We start from the raw sequence: 9,325 nt of genomic DNA on the forward strand, positions 1-9,325 counted from the left end.
GTTGGATGCTACAACGACTCCTATAGAAACCTTGCTGAAGAGGTTTCAGTCGTTTAATCCGCCGTTGTTGATGGGTACTGAGAATCCAGTTGACTGTGATAGTTGGTTGGATGACATTGATCAGTTGTTCGATTCCATTGATTATACAGATGACCGCCGAACCAGGTTAGTCATTCATCAGCTTCGTGGTGTTGCCAAGAACTGGTGGATCACGACAAAGAGATCCATGGAGAATCGAGGTACAATTGTAAATTGGTCTCTTTTTAAAACTGAGTTTTATAAGCAGCTTTTCCCTGTTTCGTACCGAAAGGACAAGGGAACAGAGTTTTCCAATCTGAGGCAAGGGAATCTGAACATTGAGGAGTACGTAGCCAAGTTTGATAGCCTGTTGCGTTTTGCACCGCACATTGCCGACAGTGAAGAAGCCAAAGCCGATCAGTTCATCAACGGCTTGAATTCCGACATCTTCACGTTGGTAAACACTGCTAGGTCAGATAACTTTGCGTATGCCATGAATCACGCAAAGGGAGCTGAAGCGGGCTTGTGGAGGCAGAGAGGAAATCAGATGGTGCCTCAACAACAGAGACAGTCTCAGAACCAACCGTCTCAGTATCAGAATCATCCACCTCAGTATCAGAACCAACAAAAGAGGTATGAAGGTGGAAACAGTGGGGGAAACAGAAATGACCAGTACAAAGCAATAGGGAAACAGTTCAAGAGGCAAGGGAACAATTCTTCTAGTTCCAGTGGTTCCAAACAATTCGGTTTAGGACAGAGTTCTGGATCTTCATCCATGTACTACGGCAAGTGTGGGGGTAGACACTCATCGGATCAGTGTGTGGGAGTCTTTGGGAATTGCAATACCTGTCAGAAACCGGGACACTTTTCTAAGGTGTGCCCTCAGCGTAGTAGAGATCGAGCTCAGAGTGGGAGTTCATCTAGACCTACAGCTCAGACTGAGAGGCAGTCTTCTGAAGTTCACTCCTTCTAACCTCAGCAGCAGAATAGACAGGGAGGTAATCCTAGTGCGAACCAGCCTCCAAGACAGCAGGCACGAGTCTTTGCTTTGACAGAGGATCAGGCTCAGGTAGCACATGAAGATGTTATAGCACGTAACTGTTCGTTTTTTGGTTATTCTGCTCATGTTTTTATAGATACAGGTGCTTCCCATTCCTTTATCTCTGAGAAATTTGTGTTATTGCATGCTTTGTCTACTGAGGTGTTGCCTACTGTAGTAGCTGTTACTTCACCTTAGGGTGGAGGAATTGTTTCTGTCAGATTAGTCAGGAACTGTGAACTATGTTTTGAGGGAAATATTCTAGAGTTCGACTGTATTGTACTTGGGTTGTCAGATTTTGACTGTATTGTTGGTATCGATGCTTTAACCAAGTACAGGGCAACAGTCGATTGTTTTCAGAAAGTTGTCAGGTTCAGACCTGAAATGGCAGACAAGTGGAAATTCTTCGGTAATGGTTTTCGATCTAGAATTCCTTTGATTTCAGTGTTATCTATGACTTGTTTGTTACAGAGAGGTGCAGAGGGATTTTTGGTATATGCAGTTGATGTACTGAAATCTAGCCCAACATTGGTTGATATACCAGTGGTTAGAGATTTTGCGGATGTGTTTCCGGAAGATATTCCTGGATTGCCACCTATTCGAGAGATCGAATTCAGCATCGATTTGGTGTCAGGTACTCAACCTATTTCCAAAGCTCCGTATCGTATGTCACCAATTGAACTGAGAGAGTTGAAGGAGAAACTTGAGGATTTGATTTCCAAGGGATACATCAGACCTAGTGTATCGCCTTGGGGTGCTCCTGTTCTGTTTGTTCGGAAGAAGGATGGTTCTATGCGGCTCTGTATCGATTATCGTCAGCTGAATCAGGCTACAGTCAAGAACAGGTATCCTTTACCCCGAATAGATGACCTTTTTGATCAGCTGTAGGGTTCTTCTGCCTATTCAAAGATTGATCTGAGGTCAGGTTATCATCAGCTGAGAGTGCGAGAGGAAGATGTTCCTAAGACCGCATTCAGAACGAGGTATGGTCATTTTGAGTTTATAGTCATGCCTTTCGGTTTGACTAACGCTCCAGCGGTTTTTATGGTTTTGATGAACCGTATCTTTCAGCGTTATTTAGATGAGTTTGTCATTATCTTCATCGATGATATTCTTATCTACTCAAAGAACCGTACTGACCATGCAGAGCACTTGAGAATCATCTTGCAGATTTTGTGAGTTGAGCAGTTGTTTGCTAAGCTGTCGAAATGTGAATTCTGGTTGGATCGAGTTGTCTTTCTTGGTCATATTATTTCTGGAGATGGGATTTCTGTCGAGAGAAGGAATATGACCTTTAATGAGTCTACAAGAACAATGCTTGATGATTCTGGTATTTCTCCAAAATTGATCTTTTAGTGACCCGCACCGTGATCACCTACTAATCAGAAACTTAAGCATGCAATTAAAATGTAAAATAAACATAATCAGAGCAACTGCAGAAATAATTCCAAATACTGAACCTACAGAATACAACTAGTAAATAAACCAAAATAAATACAACCCAATCAAATTAACTTAATACAAGTAAATTAAAACCTAGTGGCTAACTCTACAATCCTGTCTTGGTCACCACCTAATCGGAAATCCCCGGGAGAACTACCTGCAACTGCCCCGTCGAATGGGGTGTACAAGAAACACAGAAACATGGACGTGAGCGAACGACACTCAGTACGAAAGTATGAGTATAAAAATAATATATGAGCATGAATTTAATTAGTGTACAGGTACCAAGACTCAAGGCCAAGAATCTTTGATCAAGAACAGACTTGGGCCCCAGGTATGTAGCACTCTGTGCCGTTGCACCAGGAGGTGGCTCACATACCCAAAAATGGATATAGGTGATTTGATCACGAATCTACGTGTCCAACCATCCACTAACAAGATAGGGTAAGAACCCTACTACAAGATATTACAAGGGTACAAGATCAAGATGATCGTGCATGAAGTATAATAGCATGACATAATATATACAGATAAAATCATGTCATATAAATAATACAACACATAATACATGCATACTCAGTCAGGGTATCTCGAACAATAATTTTGTACCTTAATAAATATTCTAGATATTCCAGCATAATCTACATTCCATCACTACAGTTCAAGATAATCACGCGTTACTCATAATGCTCTAAAAGCCTTAACTAAGCTAATAGATACTCCCTAATTCCAATAAGGATCTCGGACTATACCTGCGTCCGTCGTCAACCCGCTGATATCTATAGCCCCAAAACTTGGGCACAACTCCGCTATGACCCCGGAGATGCTTCGCCAATGGCCGTCCCTTGATAAAGAAGGATGGAACCCTCAAGACTACTCAGAACACTAGAGAAAGGAAGTGGAATTGGTGCAAAAATATGAAGTTAGAACCCCCTATTTATAGACGGAGATCGGAAGCTCCAAACTCCCGATTGGACGTTTCGATCTCTGTATGCATGCCACGTTCTGAAATGCCACAATCGGAAGCTCCGATCCCTACTTCGGAAGTTTCGATCCCAGGCATGCAGCTACGTGTTCAAACGTCAATGACATGTCACAAATGTGCATGACCTAACTACGATCGAAAGCTCCGATCATACTTCGGACATTCCGATCTCCCCAGAGCTTCCGAACTCCTTCGCCCCTTCCAAACCCTTCGGACCCTCCGAACTCTACAAAGCATTGGGTTCGGACCTTCCGAACCGCTCGAGTCCAAATAATCTCATTAACCATTTTTGGATATTCTGGATTGGATTTCTTGGTTCGTTTGATATAATTAAAATCCATTAATCATGTTTTATTAATTCTAATCATGTTTAACCAAATTAATCTTGTAAAATAAGACCGGGCTACTACATTCTCCCTCACTTAAGAGATTTCGTCCTTGAAATCAATCTTAAGTATGCAAACACAGAAGAAAATGTTCTTTTATCAAATCTGAACATTTTAAAATATTCAATTCTGTCGTTACGAAAGAACAATCAAAACAATTCTGGATTCTCTGCTTTGGACAGCTCCTTTGATTCCCAAAAGATCAATCAAAATAACTCAGGATATTCTGAACACATCTGGTTCTCAATCCACATGTGGATATTTCAGTGCCCCCGATAGAGTAACTGAAATAAAACTAGAAGAATTATCTTAGTCCACAATAGGAAAATCTACCTTACTCTGTCTCTGAAACTGATACAGTCTATCTGGTATTACACTAATGTATTCCAATGCTGGTACAAGTTTTATCACTTTCCATGATAAGTGTTAAAAACACTGCTGACCGAGCCAAAAAGATAAATAATCCAATCTTCTAATCATTTGACTGTATTCAAATGAAAGTCTAATTACGCCAGTAACTACCAGATAATCAAGATCGAAATCATCTCTGAGTACTAATACAACAAACCATCAAATAGAATCTGAAAATCCACAAAAATCTTACAAAATATCACTGACAATTCACTAAGTGATTTCCTGAAATCTTAATATATCTTAAATAACTATCGGTTATCACAATAGCTGTTATCTTACTATCTTGATATTCCTCCGACATATAATCTAGTTTTGCAAACTTTGGCTAGACATTGTCCCTTAGCAACATTTTTAGATGTTGCTGGTAGTTCTTTAAACCACTCATTATCACATCACTGGCTTGCATGAATATTCTCGAGCAAATCTTAGTTCTTCCAACAACTGACTACATCCAGTAGATAGACTCGATACAACTCTATTGTATCAGTGATCTAGTATGTTACTGGTCTATGTACCCCCAATGACAAACCACGATCATCACTGTATACATTACGTTGCAAAACAAAAATTCAATTCGATCATTATCGGAAATATAAAAATCAAAATTTCTCTTATTGCCAGTGGTTAAATCTTTATACCCGAAAGGATATCAATAATGCAAAAATGGCCTAGTCTCTACCACTCCCCCGTAACAACGTCGTTGTACACAATACTTGTCCTCCAGAAATATTCATGGTTATAATTGAGAGCAAATTTCCAATATGATAAACACTCAAGTTGATTAATATTACTCTTGGTACCAACAATCTAGATTGAATAATTACATTAGTCTCTCAGCGTACAACTTTGAATAACATTACCAAAATGCTTGATCAAATGATGTTGATTATTATCTCACTGACAAAAATAAACCTTAATCAAATCCTGACTAACTTGTCCTGAGAAGCAAATAAACGAGTCATTCGATAATTGCAAAGTCTTAAAACCCTTCTCGAATCGACTCTATTTTTCCAGTCACAACAATGATCTAGCGCATCCAATGACACCCCGGGAAAAAACGATGACAATAATCCCGCTTGACCCGAAACTATAGGTCTCAGCTTGTAAGGCCCTGAAAAGATTAAGTTATTAATAATGGAATTTGAGATTTAAATTCTATAATTTGGGAAATATCAATTTGATAATTGATGAAAATTAGAGATTTAATTTTCGAGCTGAAAATATTTTAATTTGAGAATTTACGGATTTGAGATTTAAATTCCAGGATTCTTAAATTAAAATATGAAAATATTGGAATTGGATATTTATTGAATTTAAGAATTAAATTCTGAGTTCCGAGAATGAAAGAAAATTTAATTCTACGGTGAAATCCGAGCATGGATCAATTTGCAAATAGTGACAAGTTCAAGGACTAAAATGCGATAAGTCCGAAATTATTTAATTTTGATTCGAGATTATTTAATTTGAGAATATTTAGAGTTTTGAATTAAATTCTTATATTCTTAAATTATTTAGAATTTCAATTGAATTAAATCGCTTGTCCGGGGACTAGTTTGCAAATAGGCCAAAGTTGAGGGACCAAAGTGCAATTTCTTTTCAAGTGGGCTTAAAAACGTGTAAGAAGCATGGAAATCATCATAATTCTTCACCTTATCAGAAAGAAACGAGATAGAGAGAAATAAAGGGGTTGAAGATATTTTTGATCTTTCAAACGCCGATATCTTGTGATCCGGTTATCTGATTTCAATTCCGAAAAGAGCATTGCGATCCTTGCGACGAGAGCTTAGATTTGATGTAAGTATTATCTTGATTTATATGATTTCGAAATTCTGAATATTGGGAGAAATCAGAACTGATCTTGAATATGTGCTTAAGAGATTATATTGATTGTTATATCGCAACCGAATCGAAGAACAGATGTTGTATGAACTTGTTATGAAGTTTCAGAATTGTATTCGATTATTTGTCTACTGATGTAGCTGGTTTTTGATGTTATATTGCTGGTATAACATGCTTATGAGTTAGATATGATGGATAGAGTTGATAGAAATGAGTGACGGTTACCGAATTTTATACCGTTATGCCGTCGATTCAAGACTTTGATTATGCTTGAGTTTATAGTGATTGAGCTGAGTTAGATATGAGTTGTTTGCTGATATATGCAGCACATTTACACTTCATATCAGATTGAATATGAATGTTTCGAGTTCGAAAAGCTATATTTCGAATCGGCCAAGAATTGAGCAAAGTTGTAACTTGTTTTTCCTTGAAGTTTGAGATGTGATTGAGCAGATTTTTATGTGAGTTGGTAGCTGATATAAATAGCTTGATATGCTATATTTCAGATTTGTAAAGAAGATATTCGGAATCGAGACTTTATCGTTTGAAAAACGAGGTCGAATAGCTCAAGGTTGAAGTTATGCAACCTTGAAGATGAAATGATGAACTTGAGCAAGTTTGATTGCTATTTTTTGATGTAGGTTGTTCAGATTTGAAGCAACGACGACTCAACGAAATGAAAGGTATAAGATGACATCGAGAGTCAGGGATTTGATACTCGAGAATGATGCTTCTTGAGTTATCCCGAACAAATCACATACTTGTTTATGTACTTGTTCTTGAGGTAGAACTTTTATTATTTTCGATCCATCACAGGTAGTGGATCTTTATTGCTTTTGATATGATGTGATGTGATATTGAATTGATTCTAATGCCAAGGTCAGATAGACCTTATTATCGAGTCTGATAAGACGACGATAGATGGATATCCATGTCAAGATCGGATACGAATCTTGATGACACTGATTTGAGATGAATCAATTCTTGTTAGCGCGCTATATAAATCTTTTGATTTGAAGTATGATGTGAAGTATTGATTTAGATATGTGGTATATTACTCTATCTTTGAAATGAAATGGTTAGAGTTGACATGTTTATATTTTAACGCATGTATATGTCTTTTATACTCGGAATTATATTCTCACCCGAGTTTATCCGGTTGTTGTCTTGCTTTATATGTGTGCATGACAACAGGTGGGGCAGGATCTAGTCTAAGACGACAAGGGTAGACCGGGATAGAGATTTAGCATGTGTGGACTCGGGTTTAAGATGTTGAAATTGCTGTCACAGATTGAGTTGGAATCAAGTATAGCATGTTTATATACTTGTAGAACTTGTTGTATAGCTAGTTCTTTTGATAGCTTTTGCATCACTTGTTAATGTATAAATGCATGACATGGTTATTAGACTTGATTTACATATGTATACATGTTTTAGACTTGAAATAACATGTATTGGATTGATGAGTTGTAGTTAAGAATGCTTGGAATCAAATTTTGACAGCAACAAAACAAGATCAATTATGCTGATTTTTTGAACAGAGTATGCCCGCTCGATCGGTATGATTTTTCCGATCGAGCGAGGCCTGTTTTGGATGGAACCCGAGACTTGAACTTTTGTGCTCGCTCGATCGGTAGGATTTGACCGATCGAGCGAGGGGTTGAAGTTTTTTAAAAATTTTTTTTGTTTTGCTCTTTTGTTTTAGTTTACTCTTTAATGATATGATTAATTGTGATTAATCGTTAATTGCCCTTAAGACGAGATTAGAAACCCGAGGTCCCCACAACAAGTGGTATCAGAGCGAGAAAATTCTGGACTAAGATAGAAGATTAGTGAGTGGGGTAGATTGAGTTTTCTTCCTTTCTTATTTGTATACTAGCATGAGATGATTGAATTACATGTTTTAATTGCTAGTATGATACATGCTTTCATATTATGAACTTATCACATGACATTGTGTTTTAGTTGAAAAGTATGTTTGAATATTGAACTTGCACATGCTACCTGGATATCTGAAATGATTGGAAGAAGGTGTACTTGACTTCTGTGATTTTACATGCTTACCTGAATCTATGAATCGAGTGGAAGCATGTGTATGCATCTTCAAACATTAGAACTGAGTACTGATCAGAGGTAAGCTGATGAGGAGATGACTATGAAGCTGATCACAATATCAAGTTGATAACTTTGATAAATTTGCTATATGAGAAGAAAGCAAATGTGATTTTGAACTACGAAGATCACTGCAATGATTAATCAGTGTAGGAGTTAGTGAAATTGAGAAATGAAATTTAACTCCTATTGATTTGCTCCGTTAGCTGAATACTCTTGCGAACAGATATGTGACGATGTCCGGCAATACATTGAATGATTATGAATTTGAAAACCGGATTAGGTGATGTATACCTTGATTATGGCATACAGATTGTGGATATTGGTTTGAGATTGACTGCAGGTTCAGCTCATGAAAATGATGGTGCATCATCATAAATGTGAAGTATCAGCGGAAGAGCCTTTTGGCTATTACTGTCATGAGATTGAGATGACAAGGAAACTATCCTATATCGAAGGAGCTACTCTATCGGCTTCGAGAATTTATTATGCTGGGATTGAGGTAAGATTTAGTATTTTGCTGATTAGAAATACTTGACTTGATATTGTCAGAAAACCTCGAATCTATAACATCATGATAACTATTTGATATGGAGAATGTCAGAAATGTACAACACTTCACGATATGGTAAGACTCCGCCTGTTTTGAATGGAATTTTTATTCTTATGAATTGATTCATTCAGGTATAAGTTGTAGGCTTTGGAATGATGTGTAAAACACTCGGAGACCAAAGCTAGCGATTTACAACATTTTATCCGAAATCAGTGAATTGATTTATTTCTCTTGCTCAATATTGAGATATACCTAGGTAAGGCATTGAATTGAAGATGTCCTTGGGATTATGCTAGATGCTTTTACCAGTATGATGATGAAGATACAGATTTTGTTTAGTTACTTAGCTCTGAGATGAGTTGATTATGCTACCTTGATTGCATCTTGAGAAGTGAAGTTAGTATGTAATCCAAGTAAAAGTTAGTTGACATATGTACTGAAATGTATTGAATGATGTGATATTGCTTTTACATGACGGATGCTACAATTGAGTTTTACATGGAAATGTATGAATTGAAAAGACTCGAAAAGATAGT

Source organism: Henckelia pumila, chromosome 1 (genome assembly GCF_033568475.1).
Source record: "Henckelia pumila isolate YLH828 chromosome 1, ASM3356847v2, whole genome shotgun sequence".
In the NCBI taxonomy this organism is placed as follows: domain Eukaryota; kingdom Viridiplantae; phylum Streptophyta; class Magnoliopsida; order Lamiales; family Gesneriaceae; genus Henckelia; species Henckelia pumila.